This window comes from Canis lupus, chromosome 1, assembly GCF_011100685.1.
Source record: "Canis lupus familiaris isolate Mischka breed German Shepherd chromosome 1, alternate assembly UU_Cfam_GSD_1.0, whole genome shotgun sequence".
NCBI classification, from domain to species: Eukaryota; Metazoa; Chordata; class Mammalia; order Carnivora; family Canidae; genus Canis; species Canis lupus.
Window position 1 is genome coordinate 112,894,096 of NC_049222.1, and position 17,653 is coordinate 112,911,748.

General features: G+C 51.6%; 1 protein-coding gene across 1 annotated transcript in view; it reads left to right on the forward strand.

Moving 5' to 3' along the window:
- Nucleotides 1-742: 742 nt before the first annotated feature.
- POU2F2 (POU class 2 homeobox 2) overlaps nucleotides 743-17,653 on the forward strand; it is a 95,782-nt gene continuing 78,871 nt past the window's right edge. Inside the window, exon 1 of the mRNA XM_038528762.1 lies at nucleotides 743-1,148. The gene's annotated coding sequence lies outside the window, so the exon portion shown is untranslated. The remainder of the gene's footprint in view (nucleotides 1,149-17,653) is intronic.

Genomic DNA, 17,653 nt, shown 5'->3' on the forward strand with positions numbered 1-17,653 from the left:
AGAGGGAGAGTGGCAAGTCTGGGGGCTGAGTTCTGTCCTGGAGTCAGGACCTGGTCTATTTGCTCTGTGACTTCAGACTAGCCCTTCACCCTCTCCGGGAGGGAGCTGAGGTCTCCTGGGCACCTACTCAAGATCTATTTATTTGATGCTTAGCCTGTGTGAAGTAGGGATTCTACCCCCGTTTTTGACAGGAAATGGGCTTCAGAGAAGGGAGGTGACTTGCCTGGGGGATGGAGAAGCGCTGAGCTCCAGAGCTCTCTGCCCTAGTGGACGCAGGTTGGGGAGGCAGGTGGGAGGTTTCCACGCCCCTTCCTCCCAACAGCTGGGGGACTCTCCTGGGTCTGGGCGGGAGTAGGTTTTCTCTGGAAGGTTTGGGGCTTTCCGTACTTGGGTGTCGTACTTGGGTGTCGGAGCGGCTGCCGGTACTGCCGCCGCTGGGCTGAGCTGCAGTTGGCCTCTTCATAGTCTTTGAGGCCTGTCTCTCCGCCCCTTTTGAGTGATGGCTCCGCCTCCTCGCTGGGAGCGATTCGGGCCCCGTCCGCGCGTCAGTTCCTTGACACGGGCCCCGTCCGCACCCCGCCCAGGCCCCGCCCCGCCCCGCCCCGCCCCGCCCCGCCCCGCCCCGTCCTCTAGGCTCCTCCCACCCGCCCTCCTCAGCCGGGGCCCGCCCCCTCGCTGGCACGCGCGTGCCGGGCGTAGGGACGCCTAACCGCGAGGCCGCCGGGGGCCGCGCAGGCGCAGTGCATGCAGGAGTCGGCGGTGGCGGGAACCTTGAGACGTCTCGCCTGCAGAGCCTCCGTGGGCGCGCGCGCTGTGGAGCTCGCCTGGACCTGCCAGAGCCCGCGCCCGGCACCGTCGGTGACCGACGCACCCCTGAGGCCCAGAAGTGGGTCAGACCCAGGCCATGAGGACAAGCCGGGGAGATCAAAGAGCTTCAGGAGTTGGGACAGATTCTGTGGGGCAGGGCATGGACAGGCTGCAGCCAGGCGACGGAGGGGCCTGTGGGAGCTCAGAGGAAGGCAGGTTTCACAGAGGAGAGGAGCCCGCATCTGGCTCTTGCAGGATGAGTAGGAGTTCAACCGAGTGACCGAGAGGAAGCCTCCCAGCAGAGAGAGCAGCCCGCCTGAAGGCCTTAGGGAGAGTCAGAGGTAAGTGGCGGCGGTGCAGAGTCCGCCCCCCGTCGGTTGCTCAGCAGCCATCAGCTCCCACGGGCTGGCCACGATCACAGTCACAGTAACGCTAGGAAGTGGTAGAGTGAGGCAGGCCCGTGGCCGCGCACCTGTCCCCAGGCCTCCGCCGGAGTCCCTGGCGGCGCTCTGGCCGGGCGCTGGCCCGCAGCTCCTGTTCTGGCCGGCCAGCCACGCAGGGCCACCGCGGGTCGCAGCCCCGGAGGGTCGGTGACCTGAATCATTAGCAGAGGCTGCGGGAGCCCAGAGGACGCTGAGTGGAGCGTCCCAGAAAGGCCTCAAGGATCGGACCCCTGTTCATTCTGTTTAGAATCAACGCCACCACCATACCTTTCAACTGTGAAATACAACATTCCGAAAAGTACGGACAAAGGATATACAGTGCAAGTGCGGTGTTAGTGTGTTTGTGAAACACCTGTGCCTCCCACATTAAGAAATACATTGCCAGCATCCCAGACATCCCCCACCCCCTGCCACCTGGCTGTCATATACTCCCTCCTGACCACACCTGCCCCTTCCTCCCCCTAGCTAGGAACACTATCCCGCCTTTTACAGTAATAATTCTTTGCTTTTGTTTCGTTTTGGCTTGTTTTATGTCCCTCGATGTAGTTAAGTTTCTCTCTTGCACTTGATATAAATGGAATCGTACAATATGTCTTCTGTTGGGTCTGCTTTCTTTTGCTCAGTGTTGCGTTTGTGAGGTTCCCCTATGTGTCTGTTTGCAGTTGACTCATTTTTATGACCATCCTACAAAGTACTTCATGCATCGCACCGTTGATGGACATAGAAGTCATTTCCACTTTGGGGCTATAATGAGTAATGCTGCTGCAAACGTTGTCGTGCATGGTTTTTGGTGAGCAAATGCTCACATTTCTATTGGGATATACCTGGAAGGAGAACTGCTGGATGTGGGTATGTTCAGGTTTCATAGATACCACCAATATTAGTTTCCAATGGCCGATGTAATAAATAACCACAAATCTGATGGCTTAACACAACAGAAATGTATTCGCTGTAGTTCTGGAGGCCAGAAGTGTAACATCATTTTCATTGGGCCAGAATCAAGGTGTCAGCAGAACCACACTCCCTCCAGAGGCTCTGGGGAAGAATTTGTTTTTTGCCTCCTCCAACTTCTGGTGGCTGCCAGCATCCCTTGGCTTGTGGCCACATTCCTCCCATCTCTGCCTCTGTGATCACATTGCCTCCTCTTCTGTCTGTGTCACATCTCTGTTGACCTCCCTCTTAATAAGGACACATGTTATGACATTTAGGGACCACTCAAATAATCAAGATAATCTCCTCATCTCAAAATCCTCACTTTAACCACATCTGCAGTCTTTTTTTTTTTTTAATTTTTATTTATTTATGATAGTCACAGAGAGAGAGAGAGAGAGAGGCAGATAGGCAGAGGGAGAAGCAGGCTCCATGCACCGGGAGCCCGATGTGGGATTCGATCCCGGGTCTCCAGGATCGCGCCCTGGGCCAAAGGCAGGCGCCAAACCGCTGCGCCACCCAGGGATCCCTGCGCCACCCAGGGATCCCCACATCTGCAGTCTTTTTGCCATCCATGATAACATTCACGGATTCCGGGGATTGAGCCGAAGATATGTTTTGGGGGCCATTTTGCAGCCTGCCACATTGCCAAAGTATTTTTCTTTTTTTTTTTTTTTTTGCCAAAGTATTTTTCTAAAGTGTTTGTACCAGATTACTCTCCCACCAGCACTGAATGAGAGTTGTCTTTGCATCCTGTCTTTACACATCCTCATCAACACTTGGTATTGTCAGACACTTTAGTTTTGCCAGTCTGATGAACGTGTGGTATCGTTGTTTATTTTTCTTCACCCTAATGACTAATTTCTGCTCACTCCTGAATGAGGAGTAAGAAGTCTTTGAGTGGATAGAATGGGCAAGGGTAATCCAGATAGATGGAACAGTATGTATGAGATCTCAGGAACATTTGTCTTTCTTTCTTTTTCTTTTCTTTTCTTTTCTTTTCTTTTCTTTTCTTTTCTTTTCTTTTCTTTTCTTTTCTTTTCTTTTCTTCTTCTTCTTCTTCTTCTTCTTCTTCTTCTTCTTCTTCTTCTTCTCCTTCTTCTTCTCCTTCTTCTCTTTCTCCTTCTTCTTCTTCTTTTAAAGAGCAAGCAATGGGTGGGGGTAAAGGGAGAGGGGAGTATGCAGAACCCGATTCTGGGCTCCATCTCACAACCCTGAGATCATGACCTGAGCTGAACTCAGGAGTTGGATGCTCAACTGACGCCCCTCAGGGAACATTTGTTTAAATTGAATAAGAAGTGTTTTTAAGGCACTAGGTTATTAAAAGAGAATGCAGAGAGATAAATGGGACAAAGTCAAACTTAAATAAGATGGTCCAATATGAGGCTCTGGCTGGGCAGGGAAGGGAGAGAAGCCAAGAGGGGTCTGGCCAACTGGCCCCAAACAAAGGGATCAGGGGAGCGGAGCTCTCTGTGAGTTAATCTATAGGTGTGATGGCAGTGGGGACCTGGGGGCCTGGGGGCCTGGAAGGTGCTGGGATCAGAGTGCAAGATACTGGATTTTGAGCACAGAAAACAGTAATGGGTTGTGGTTAAAACCGGGGCTTTTTATTTTTTTTATTTTAAGATTTTACTTATTCATGACAGACAGCAAGAGAGGCAGAGACATAGGTAGAGGGAGAAGCAGGTTTTTGCAGGGAGCCTGATGCGGGTCTTGATCCCAGGACCCCGGGATCACAACCTGAGCCAAAGGCAGACGCTCAACCACTGAGTCACCTAGGTGCCCCTAAAACCAGGGCTTTTTAATTTGCGACCTAGAGAGTCCTGCGTTAGCGTCCTGGCCCTGCCACTTTGCTAAATGTCATCCAGAACTGTGCTCTTTCCTGAACCCCTCTCCTGTCATTCAACAATCGTTTAACAATGTATACTTCTGTTCTAGCTACTACAGGATGGGTCAGATCCAATCCCTCTCTTGACAGCTCTGGCTTACTGGGGGACATGATCACTGTGGGCGTCTCAAGAGGACACACAAGTCACTGTGGGAGGTCAGATGAGGCACATACTGAGTCTAATCTGGCTTCACGGAACTCGGGCTTCCTTGAGGCTTATGTCTAAAGGTTCTACCACTGTGCCACTTCCTCATTGACATCTGTTGACTCTGGTTGCTTGCCCTCATTCCTGAAGACTCTGGCACCTCCTCACAGACTGCATGTCTACCCCATGCCACGATCCCCCTGGAATATTTAACCTCCCTGTGATAACTCATCCTTCCAATTATCTTACCTCTTGGCCTCTTTCCACCTCATCTCTGCTGAAACTTCCTCCCAAACCAGCCATTCATTCCCGTGACCACACCTTGGACTAAGTCATTACTCAGAAGTGCAGTACACATAGTGAACATTTGCTGAGCATTCATACTACATGGCAGGCATAGTGCCAAATGGTATACATGTGTTTACCCCTCACAAAAACCAGCAAGGTTGGTATTAGGAGCCTCATTTTAAAGGTGAGGATGCATAGTAAGGAAGGTGAAGTCACTTCCCTGGCTGACGCATAGTGAAGCGGCAGGCAAGGATGCTAACACAGGATTCTCTGGATCCCAAATTAAAAAGCCTAGGTTTTAGGGGGGCCTGGCTGGCTCAGTAGGTAGAACATGTGACTCTTGATCTCAGGGTTGTAAGTTCAGGCCCCACGCTGGGTGTGGAAACTACTTAAAAAAAAAAATTAAAACAAAACAAAAAAAGCCTTGATTTTAACCACAACCCATTACTGTTTTCCAAGCTTGAAATCCAGTATCTTACACTCTGATCCCAGCACCTGCCTTCCAGGCTCCCAGGCCCCCACTGCCATCACACCTGTAGATTAACTCACAGAGAGCTCCACTCCCCTGATCCCTCTGTTTGGGGCTAGTTGGCCGGACCCCTTCTGGCTTCTCTCCCTTCCCTGCCCAGCCAGAGCCTCATATGAGACTATCTGATCTTTCTCACTAGCTCTCTAATAGTCAGGGTCCCAGCAGGAAACAGGGCATCACAGCTGGGATTTTGAAGATAATTTAATGAAGGAACTATTTGCAGAGGTGTGGGCAGGGTTGAGGGAGCCAACAAGGGAGGTGAAAGCAGCAGGAAGCTGTGACCACCCTTAGGTCTGCAGGGGTGAGGAGAGGAAACGGTACTACTGGAGCCCAGTGAGAGCTGTGGAACATGCCCGAGAGGGGCTGAAGTTGTGAAAGGTACAGCCACTGCCAGAACCACGGTACTGACACAGAGCTGGGAGTAGGAGGAGAAATATCTACAACAGTGCTTTCTTTTCCGACTCTAACATCCTGCTGGTGCTTCTGTGGAGATCCCAGGTAGATGTCAGAGGGCACAGGAACCTGGGGCATGCTATCCATATGGGTAGAGAAGGGTGGGGGTGGACCTGGAAGGACAAAGGGAAAATGACCAGCACACTGTTGATTGCCTTACAGGGGGCCATCTGCCTCATCTGGCAGCATAGCCCTAGCCTCAGTTCAGGTGGTTGAGACTGGCTCAGAGAAGGAAGGTGGCTGGGATACCCTGGTGGCTCAGTGGCTGAGTGCCTGCCTTTGGCCTAGGGCATGATCCTGGAGTCCCTGGATCGAGTCCCACATCGGGCTCCCTGCATGGAGCCTGCCTCTCTCTCTGCCTGTGTCCCTGCCTCTCTCTCTCTCTGTGTCTCTCATGAATAAATAAATAACATCTTAAAAAAAAAAAAACAGATAAGGATGGTGGCAAAGTAGTCCCACTTCTTTGGCAGCCTCTCTCTGTTACCCCTTCCCACAAGTATCCTCTGACACTACCCTTTGAGTCTCAATAAATACAATTAAGGTGAATCCATCATGATTTCCTTCAGCTTCCTATTCAAACCTATAGGGATCCACACCCAGATTTACTATACTTCTCCAGGCTGTGTTCCAGGCCAGCCTTTCCACCTATGTATCACCCAGCCCGTCGTGACTCCTAGAGCATCACTCCATCATCCTTCCTTTCTCTGTTTCGATGGTCCTTCCTTCTCTTTCTTCCCTCTTAGCCTGTAAATATGTCCAAGTTTCTACTGCCTTAAAAACTAACAAAAAGCCTCTACTTCCTTTTATCTCTGTTGCCTGTCCTTTTTCTTCCTCCTCATCTCATCCAAAATTCTTTTTATTTAAGATTTTATTTATTCATGAGAGACACACACACACAGAGGCAGAGACATAGACAGAGGGAGAAGCAGGCTCCCTAAGGGGAGCCTGATGTGGGACTTGATCCCAGGGTCCTGAGTCAAAGGTCGATGCTCAACCACTGAGCCACCTAAGTGCCCCTCATCCAAAATTCTGGCAAGAACATGTATGAGTTAGGGTTCTTTGACTGTAAGCAACAGAGACTGACTTGCAAACTTAAGCAAGAAAAGAATTGATTAGAAGGAAATGAGGGTGGCACACAGATGGAGGGAGGGTCTGAAGAGCCCGGCTTCCAAAAGGATTTGAACCAGGGGCATGGCAGGGATGGAGACAGCAAGAAGGAATAACAGTCTCCTCGGGCCCTGGCTGCCGTCTGGATCAGCTCCAACCAGGTTCCAGCGGCGGCAGGTCACATAAGCTCACAATTCAAATTCCAGGGAGAGCCTCTGATTGGTGTGGCTTGAGCCATGTGGCCTCCCCTTGGCCTGTGGACAGCTGGGCACCCTGTTGGACAGTCTCATGGAATTGTATCTGGTAGGCCAGGGGTGGTTACTCAGAGAAAAATCAGGGAGCTATCATAGACGAGGGGGAAATGGATGCTGGGCAGGCAGAAACAATGGATGTCTGCGGTGCAGAGCACTCCTGCTCACCAGACCCAGCCTTCATCTCCCATCTGAGCCTCAACTCACTGAAACCATTTGCACTAAGCTTGTTGGTGACCTTCTCTTGCCAAATCCAAGGACATTTTTCAGTCTTTGTCTGCAGTTTTTGACTCCATTGACCAGTACCTCTCTCTTGAAAATCTTTCCTCCTGGGACACCTGAGTGGCTCAGTGGTTGAGTGTCTGCCTTCGGCTCAGGGCGTGATCCCAGGATTGAATCCCACATCGGGCTTCCCTCAGGGAGCCTGTTTCTCCCTGTGCCTGTGTCTCTGTGTCTCTCATAAATAAATAAATAAAATCTTAAAAAAAAAAAAAAGGAAAAAACAAAAGACAATCTTTCCTTCCTGGCTTGTGCATAACAAATTGATTTGCAAAACTTAGCATTTCAGAACAGCAGACATTTATTATTTCATAGTTTCTTCGAGTCAGGAATTCATGCGCGGTTTAGCTGAGGGCTTGTGATCTCGTCTGAAGGGTCTGAAGGCTCGGGTTGTGTGTGGGGGGGATATAGCAGGCAAGAGTTTCCCCAGGGTGGGTGATCCAACAGAGGGATCAGGGATGGGAAGGAGAGAGAGAGAAGGGGAAAAAGACGTGCGAGCATGTATAGAAGTTGTAGTCTTCTTATAATCTAATCTTGGAAGTGACAAGCCATCACTTCTGCTGTATTCTCTTCATGAGAAGTGAGTGTCTAGGTCCAGCCCACACTTATGGGGAAGAGACCACACAAGACCCCCGAGGCAGGGGTCACTGGGTGCCTCTTAGGGCTGCCTACCATAGCTTCCATGACCTAGCTTAGTCATCGTTCTTCTTCCTCCCTGACAGCTTCTTCTCTGGTCCATATAGGGACTCCTCTTCCTCTGTACATCTTTGAAATGTGGCTCTTCCCCAGACTCCTTTCTTGACCCATAGCTCTTCTCCTTCTGCACATTCTTCCTGAGAGACATCATCTACCCACGTGATTTTAGCTTTCACCAGTATGCTGATGATGTGCAAACTTTCAGCCCAGACTCTCTCCATGTTATATTCTAATATCCACTGCAGAGCCAGTATAGACTGCTGGATCAGAGCGTGTCCCATGCACACCTCAGACATAAGAGGTTCCGAAAAGGAGACGCCTGGGTGGCTTAGTGGTGGAGCATCTGCCTTTGGCTCAGGGCGTGATCCTGGGTTCCTGGGATGAAGTCTCACACTGAGCTCCCCACAGGGAGCCTGCTTTTCACTCTGCCTATGTCTCTGCCTCTCTCTGGGTCTCTCTCATGAATAAATAAATAAAATCTTAAAAAAAAAAAAAAGAAGTTCCAAAAAGAACTTCTTCAAGTAAGCTCTGTGCCTCCCTCATATTTTCTCCTGTCTCAATGAATGGCACTCCGTCCACCCAGTCATCCAGGTGAGAAACATGGTCATCACCCTTGACACCACCCTCTCCCTCACCCTCATATCCAGACATAAAGCCTTGCTGACTGGATTTACCTCAAAGTTTGTCAAACCAGTCACCTGCTTTGGGTTGCTAATAATGTCACAATATCAGCCTTTAGCTCCTCTTGGTTGGGTTATTGCAACAGCTTCCTGGTTTTTCTTGCCTCACTCTGACCCTCTCAAAAACACAGAGCTGCCCTGTATTAAAGCCCCCATGGCCTCTGAGATCAAAAGATGCTTAATGATAGGGCCCCATCCAGCCTTTCCAGAGGATCTTTCTGACACAGTTTGTATGTTAGCAACCTCACTGCCTGCCTGCCCACAACCTGCTCTTCTTCACATGCATGTCTTTCTTTCTACTGTCCTCTCTGATTTTAATGCCCCTCCCACTTCAGGAGAACGACTTCCCCTTTAAAACTCAAGAAAATTTACCCAGGCTGGTATTGTGTCCCAGCACACCATGTTGTTTTGATTTATTGATGTGCTTGTCTCTCCTACTGGACCATGAGCTCTTGAGGGCAGGAATCGTATTCTCTCCCTCTTGGCATCACTAGCACCTTCCGTGGAGGTCGTACTTATATGGGTTACTCCAGCTGTGTGTATTAAATGCGTGAATGTATAAACTGGAGATTTTTGATAGCTTAGGATATATGAAATGGTTCTTTTTTTAAAAATGTTTTATTTTTTAAAGGTAATCTGTACATCCAACGTGAGGCTTGAACTCAGAGATCGAGAGTGCATGCTCTGCCGACTGAGCCACCCAGGCACCCCCTATGAAACGGTTCTTGAAGTCGAATTGAAGTTAGCCAGAGGGAGAAGAGGGGGAAGGACATTCCAGTTATAGAGAACTGCATGTGCAAAGGGCAGGAGGTCAGAGGAAGCCAATTCAAGGAAGTGGTGGTGGTCTGGTTTGGAGTATATAGTGCATAGTGGGTGCTGACTGGAGGAGCAGGAGGGGAGCCAGATACTGGGAAGGGCCTGAAAAACTGGCTAAGGAAGGTTTTGGCTTTCATCCTGTTGGTGACGGGGAGCCCTGAAAGAGTTTGAAGCAGGGAGTGATTTCATCAAAGCCATGTTGTAGAAAGATCGCCCCAGTGGCTGGTTGTGGAGAATGGACTAGAAAAGGCAGGACTGGAGGCTGGGAGGCCAGGCAGGAAGCCGGTGCATCAGGTGTGGAGGCCTGAATGAGGACCTGAGGCAAGTGTCACTGGAAGAGAAGAGGAGATAGATTTGAGAAATAGGTTGAGATCTATGAAATTGCTGTTTTGTAAAGAAAAAGCCAGTTGACTGTTGGCAATTTTTATGTGGTTCATCTTAATATTAAGAAGGTAGGGGGCACCTAGGTGGCTCACCTCTGCCTTCAGCTCAGGTCATGATCCTGGGGTCCTGGGATAGAGCCCCTCATCGGACTGTCTGCTCAGCGGGGAGCCTCTTCTCCCTCTCCCTCTGCCCCTCCTTGTGCTTTCTATTGCTCTCTCTCTCTCTCTCTCAAATAAATAAATAAAATCTTTAAAAATATATTAAGAAAGTAAATGAACTGGATGGGATTTTGAGTCTGACATGGAGGTGAACGTGACAAAGAGGCTGCCAAGTCTGGGGCTATTTTTCTTTTTTTTCTTTTAATTTTTTAATTGGAGTTCAATTAGCCAACATTTAGCATAACACCCAGTGCTCATCCTGTCAAGTGCCCCCCTCAGTGTGGGGCTATTTTTCTGACTGGATTGCTGAATCAGATGGAGAGGTCAGTAGGGAGAGAAGAAACTCACATCGGGTGGGGGTGGGGCATGGTGGGGAAGGCAGTGTGTTCAGGTTGAACATTTTGATTTTGAGGTGACTTTGAGACCTCCAGGAGGTGGCTGGATATGTGGGTCCCAAGTTTAGGAGAGAGGGATAAGATGGAGAAATATTTGGGTTTACCAGCTTAGAGAAGGCAATTGTGGGAGGGGAAGATTCACCCAGAGAGAGCAGCTGAGACAGAGCGGGAGAACCAAGAGAGTGAGTTTTCTTTTTTTTTTTTTTTGAGAGTGAGTTTTCTTAGATGCAAAGAGGATTTTTAAAAAACAGTTGTGCCCAGTGCTGTAGAGAGGGCATGTCCTATGACTGAGAAGCACCTGTTGGATTTAGCAAGAAGGAGGCAGTCTGGGGAAGGGGACAGTGATAGGAGTGGCCTGGACTGGGCCCTGGAGGGGAAGAGACTAGGCCTGGCTTTGGGACTGGCCCTTGATCCTCAGTAATGCGTGGCTGTAGCCACCAGGGGGCAGTGGCCACACGGAATCCAGGTTGAAGGGATTTGCTGGGGCCCGGCAAGCTGGTGGGCTTGATGTGGGCTGTGGCAGGGAATAGGGAGCTGACCCATTGCAGAGGCTGTTTACTAGGGGGGAGGGACGTTCTGATGTGAAGGGAATAGAGAAGAAGTTCTGGAAGGGCTGGGGAAGGAAGGCCTTTTTGTGAGGTACACAGGGGCAGATTCACAATCCCCAATCCCGTGTTGCAATTTCCCTCTGGAGGGCCTGCGGGGCTGCCGAGAGGGGGAGGGGGGGCTTAGTCAACATGGTACCCCCGGAAGTCATGGGCTTTGTATTTTGGACTCTGATTTTTTCTACTCTCATTAGTTCCACTTTGCATTCTATGCCCAAGACATACTGAACTTTCAGGCCTCCTGGCTGGCTTAGCTGGTGGAGCATATGACTCTCCATCTCCGGGTTGTGAGTTTGAGCCCATGTCGGGTATAGAGATAACTTAAAAATAAAATCTTAAAAAAATATATCTAACTTTTTACAGTTCTCACCTGCTTCCACATGAAAGTCCTACCGCCATGGCCATGGAAATGCCTCACCACTCACCCCCATCCTTTAGATCTTATCTCAGACATCACCTCCTCCTGGAAGCCCTCTCTCACTGCCCCCTTTACCTTCTCTTGGCTCCTGCAGAATACTGAGTGTTCCCTATCTTGAGTCTCAATGTTCTGGCTTATAATTGCTTCTTTATTTACTTATTTTTGGTCTGCTTTATTGCAGTATAATTTAAATCCAGTATTCACCAGTTCTTAGTGTATGATGAGTACCCCCCCAACCCCACTGTCATGTAACCACCACCACAGTATGATGCAAAACATGCCCATTACCCCACGAGTCCCCTCCTAATCCCAGCACTTCCAACCACTGATCTGCTTTTGGGCCGCTATAGTTTTGCTCTGGGTAGAATTTCCTGTAAATGGGATCCTACAGTATGTAGTCTTCCGCGTCCAGCTTCTCTCACTTTGTTCTGGGGTCCATCTGTGTTACCGCCTCTTTCACTAACTGCATGTTTACTGTCTCTGCGCAGACCAGGTCTCTGTGAGGGCAGCATTGTACCTCGGCCACCCTGTGTCTTCAGCTCACAACATAGCACTAGCACATACTAGCACTCAGTAGATGTTTTCTTAAATGGAACTGAATCGAATGTTCTGAGAGAGCACACCTAGGAGAACCTCTGGATCTTGGATGTGCATACGACAGGGCTCATCTGCCAGGTGCCCATGGCCTTCAGGTTGCCCTCCAGCTGCTCCAGCCATTTCCAGTCCACAAGTCCTCATTCTTCTGCCCCGGCTAGGCTTTGTCCCCCTACCTGGTCTTCTGTCCCTCTCTCTTGCCCACCGCAGCTTTCTTCTGGCCTTTGGAAGTCTCCACCATTGAGCCCTGGCCTCCCTGAGTCCGCAAGTCGCTCAGCTATCCCCCCACCTCTTCTGAGACTCACTCCTTTCAGATGTTCCTCTGCCTCTGCCTGGCATGCTCTGTGTGCCTCTTTCTCTGGGCCACTGAGGTCCCTGTCTCCTGAGCCCCTTTTAGGATGCTGGTGGCAGCTGGCTGTCCCATTCTGGGGAGCCTCATTATGTTTTCTCCTCCTTTATCTCCTCTGTTCCCTTCCATTCCCCTTCATCCCCTACTCAGACTCCTTCCCTCAAGGAGGCCCTTGGGGGAGATCTCTAAATTTTGTGCAGACCAGAAAAACCTCTCTCTCTCTCTTATTTCCTTCCCTTGTCTCCCTCCCTCCATCCTGAGGCCCCTTCCTTTTCTTGGCACCTTCTTCCGTATTCTTCTTTCTCCAGTGGGTCTCACTTGCATCCCTTTCTCCTGCCGGCCTCCTTCCTTTCTCCCAGCCCACTGTTTCTCCTTCCTCATCTACCCTCTCCCACTGCTTCCATCCTTGAAGCTCCTTTCCTCCTTCCCTTGGCCCCATTCCATTGCTGGGTCTTTTCCTCTTTCCCTCTTCCTATCCACAACCCTCCTCCTTCTCCCAGAGTGCTCCTCCCCCTTTGTGTGCCTCCATTTCCTTTATCTTACCCGCTTTGTCCTCAGTTTATAAGGGAGATGCAAGACTGGGGACCCAGACACAAAGATGTCCACACGCCCACACTCACATGGATAGGTGGCTACAGATACACGGACAGACACATTGCATTAGTGAGCATGTGCTTCCATCTAGATGTGCATTCAGATGCACACGCATGATTAAGAGTATCCATAGCTTACAACATGTTGCACTTAGTGTACACCAGGTACTGCTATTTTTACACAGTCTCTGGAATGTGAAGGGGCAGAAGGAGTAGGGAGTGAGAGCTAAGGCCACAAGTTCATTGGCACAAGAAGAGCTATACACCCATCTCCAGATACAGCCTCACTCAGACTCATACGCCCGCACACTCCTCCCAAGAATCCAGCACTTCTGGAATTAGGGCTCCTTCAGAAGGAGGGGGAACATGCGCATTTCCCCCGTGTTGTGTGCAATGTGCCTTGTGTGTCCTTGTGTGTGCTTGGTGGCTACCTTAAGCCTCATGGTCTTGACTCAGGGCTGCGTGTGGAGCCCTTGAGAGCAGTTAGGGCAACCTGCCCCCTGGCTTAACTTGAGACTCCTCCTGGATCTGCCCGTGCTATGTGAGTGACATCAGCTTTTGCTTCATGGGGATATTCTGGATAATTAAAAGACACCTTTCATATATCAGCAGCGGGCCATCACTGCTCAGCATACTGTCCACTAAACATCTGATAAGGATTTTGCATGTATGTATCCAATCAACGTTTTGGGATCATTCACACTGGTACTTGAGTGTGTAGTGTGTGCTCACCATACATGTAGTTATTGCCTACTTGCTCATTCTTGGAGGGGAGAAGCTCCCACCACGTGTGGGTCCTTTATGGGTTTCGGGGTGGGGTAGAGAACTATCCCTTGGCCCTAGTCCCTGCCTGGAGCTTCCCTTTTAACAGGCATCAAGGTGTCTGTGCACACACAGCGGGGAGCTCATGGCAGGGCCCACTGTTCCTTCTTGGTTCTTCCAAGGTGGGTTGTTCCTCTATAGTCATTATACACACCCCTTTTGAGTTTGTCCTTATCAGTGGAACCCCTGAGCCTTTTCATCCAAACAAGGTGGGTATTTGTTATATTTACTTGTGTAGTATGCACTTTGCGGGTCTCCAGAACCTGCTCATGGGTGTCTGTCATATTCATACCCCTTAGGTCCTAATATTAGGTGTGTGCCTACTTTATAGACACAAGCCATAGGGTACTTCCTGCATTTATTTATGCTGTGTACGCACAGTGTGGATCCTGGGAAGCCGCTTGTTATGTGGTTCCATGTCCCTTATGTTCATGATGTATGGGTCCTGTGTGCCTAGTTTGTGTGCAGGTGGGGCAGGCATTTCCTGTATTGCTTTGTGTTGTACACAAGCAGTGTGGACTCTGGGGCCCTGCTCCGTATAGGGGTATTAAGTGGTTCCTCGGCTCATGCATGTACTGCCTTAGTCTCTGTACCTACTTTGTATGCACACGGGATAGGTATTTCTCGCATTTACCTGTGTTGTGCACACAGTGTGGGTCCCAAGAGGCTGCCCAGTACAGGGCTGAGGAGGTAGTTCCAAGTCTGTTATGCGCTGCACATGTCCCGTGTACTTACTTTGTACGCCCGCGGGGTAGGTGTTTCCTGTATTTATTTCTGTTCCGCGCTTTCAGTGTAGGTCCCTGGAGCCTTCTCTGTACACGTGGGCAGTCGGTGATTCTCGTGTTTCTCTCACACACATGTCACCCGTGTGCCCACGCAGTCCGTGCGGGGCAGCAGCAGGGTAGGTAACAAAGCGTCCTCGGGCAGCTGCAGCCTCTGAGCCAAGACTCCGCGATGCTCCTCCTCCTCCCTCCCACAAACCCGTCAGCTCTGGGTACCACTCAAAGCCCCATCCTCCCCCCTCCCCTGCAGCGCAGCGCCCCCCCCTCTGACTTGGGGCCAGAGCCACGTGCCCTCCCCAGACCCAGAGCCCACCTTCCCTTGGCTGGGGTCCCTTCCTGCTCAGTCCCCCTCTCCTTCCTCTCCCTCCCTGCCTTAATGTGCCTGGCACAGGGGTGATGCTCACAGAGTGGACACTGCCCTCCTCCCTCCCTCCCTCCCCATCCCCTGCTGTTCTAGTTTTCCCTACTTGCTCTCTCCCCGCTGGTGCTCCCCTAGACCCACTTGTCACTCTCCTGGTCTCTGCCCTCTCCCCGGCCTCCCCTAGGCTCTTTCTCTTTGTCCCTCGTCCCCTACTTCCAAGTCTTAGTCTCAATTTCTGATTCTTCATTTGTCCCCTGCTGTCTCTGACTCGTATCTCCCCTGTGGATCTCTGTCCACCAGGAAGACTCTTCTAGTGTCCCTCTTCATCTCACCATCTCCCTGTTTCCTGCAGTCTCTGTCCCTGTCTCTTTGGGTTTCTCAGCTCAGCCCTTTGACTCTCAAAATCTTCCGTCTTGGCTTTCTGTCTCTGTTTGTCTCTTTGGTTGTCTCGTCCTGTGTCTCTCTTTGCACATTTCCTTTTTTTCTTTCTGTTTCTTGGGTTCTCTTCCAGAATCCCTACTTCTCTGTATTTCTATCTACACCTCACTAAACATCTGTCTCCTTGTCTGCCTCCACCTCTCTGTCTCTCTCTCTCTGGGTGCCTTCTCCTTTTCTCTGTCTCCATATCTTTTGGTCTCTGCCTGTGCCTTTCTGGCTTTGCCTTCCCCCTCATGGCTCTTTCTTCGTACTCCCTGATTCTGCATGTCTCTCTTATCTCCGTGTCTATCTCCTGTGCCTGTCTCTGTCTCTCTCTTCCTGTCTCTGTATCTCCAACTCTGAGTGTAGCTCTTTTTCCCATCTCTGATTCTTGCATGTCTGTGTCTCTTATCTCTGTGTCTATCTCTTTGACTCTCTCTCCCTCCCTCTCTTTATGTATCTGTAGCTATCGATATAGATATATAACTCTGTCTCCTGTCTGTGTGTCTGCCTCTCTGTGGTTGTCTTTCTAGTTCTTCATCTCTTTTCTCTTCGCACGGACCTCTTCTCTTTATCTCTTTGTCTCTGCATGTCTCTGGGATTCTTGGTGCTCCTCTGCTTTCATGCCCCTGTTTACAACTCCCCACCCCTCTTTCTCACCCCCTGCACCAAGCCTGTGTTTATGTTTCCGTGTGTCTCTCACATCTCTCTGCCTCTGTTAGTCTCTCCCTGCCTGTGTCTCCTGTACTACTGTCTCTCCTCTTTCCTCCCTGTCTCTGTGTCTCTGGTGTCTCTTTGAGGCCTCCCCCTGCCTTTGAGTCTGTCTCTGCTCCTCACCTCTCCCTCTCTGTCCCTGGTCTATGTGTGTCTGTGTGTCTGTGTGTCTCTGTCTCTGGGCATCTCTTTGTCTCTTTGAGTCTTTCCCTGCCTCTGTGTCCTCTGAGCTCCTGGCCCTCTCCTCTCTCCATTTTCTCTCTGTCTCTAGATGTCTCTCTATCCATGGGTGTCTCTGTGCCTCGGGGTCACTCCCTGCCTTTGAGTCCCCCTCTGCTCCCCTCCCTCTCCCTCTCCCTCTCCCCTCTGTCTCTCTGTGTCTCTTTGCATTTCTGTGTGTCTCTGTGCGTCTCTGGGCTTCTCCTGGTCTCGGTGTCCCCCTCTACTCCCCGCCCCTCTCCCCTCTCTCTGTCACTGCGTCTCTGTCTGTTTCAGCCTATCTCTGCATGTCTCTGAGTCGCTCCGTCTCTGCGTGTCTCTGTGTCTCTGTGGGTCTCGGGCCTCTCCCTGCCTCCGTGTCCCCTGCGCTCCCCGCCCTCTCCCTCTCCCTCTCTCCCCCCTCGCTCTCTCGCTCGCGCTCTCTCTCTGAGCATCCTTGGGCCCGGGGTTGCCATGGGGACAAGGTGGGAGCCGGGGATGGCGCGCGCCTGGGCTCGCGCCGGCAGCTCAGGCGAGGAGCAGCGGCCAGAGCAGCGCCAGCAGCAGGCAGCGAGCGGGCGCGGGAGCGGGAGCGGGAGCGGGGGTAGCGTTGGCGGCGGCGGCTCCTCCTCGGCCATCCCCTCGGAGCCGTGCAGCTGACGCGCATGGCGAAGACAGCGGCGCCTACCGATGGGAGCAGCGGTAAGGCAAGGCGGCGCGGCGCAGCCGGGCGGGCGGGCGGGCGGGCGGCGGGCAGCCTCCTCCTCTCCCCAGCTCGCCTGCGCGCCCGCCCGCCCGCCCTCCCTTCCTCCCTCTCCGCTCGCAGCCCCTGCCCGCCCGCCCGCGCCGCGCTCGCCCTTCCATTTAAAAATCTTTAAAACTTTGCATATTAATATCTGCGCTTTGCATAATCTGACCCGCGCTTTATTGATTGCAAGAAGCTTAATGCAGCCGGCTCGGCCTATTGCAGAGAGCTCTCCGGGCGGGAGCCGGGCGGGCGCCGCTCGCTCCGCACCGCGCTCGGGCTGCCCGCCGCTGCGGCCCCGGCCCTCTCGCCTCCCTCCCGGCGCCGGCGTCGGGGCTTTGCCCCCGGCCGGATATTTTTATTATTTGGGGGCGAGGGGGGTGGCTTGCTGTCGGTGGCGGCGAGGGAACCAAAAGGAGATGTGCGTGGTTGGTGGGGGGGAGGGATGGGAAGAAATGGGGACGGAGAGGAGGTGAAGAAGGAGAGAAAAAGGGGAGAAGGGGCAAGAAGGATGGGGAAAGGAGAGGCGTGGGGCGGGAGGCCGTAGGGAGGAGAGGGCGCAGTGACAGAGGACGGAGCCGAGAGGACGGAGGAGCGAGCGGAGACAGAAGAGAAAGGAGGGAGGTGAGAGCAGCGCCGAGAGAGAAAGAGCCGACGGCCGGGAGCTGGCGACGGAGACCAGGCGGTGGGCGCTTCGTCGCTGCCGCCCCCCGGGCAAAAAAATAAAGAAAAAGAGAAAAACAATAATACCAATAAAAAGACGATGAAAATAAAACCCATCGCAGCTGGGGCCGTCGTATACAAAA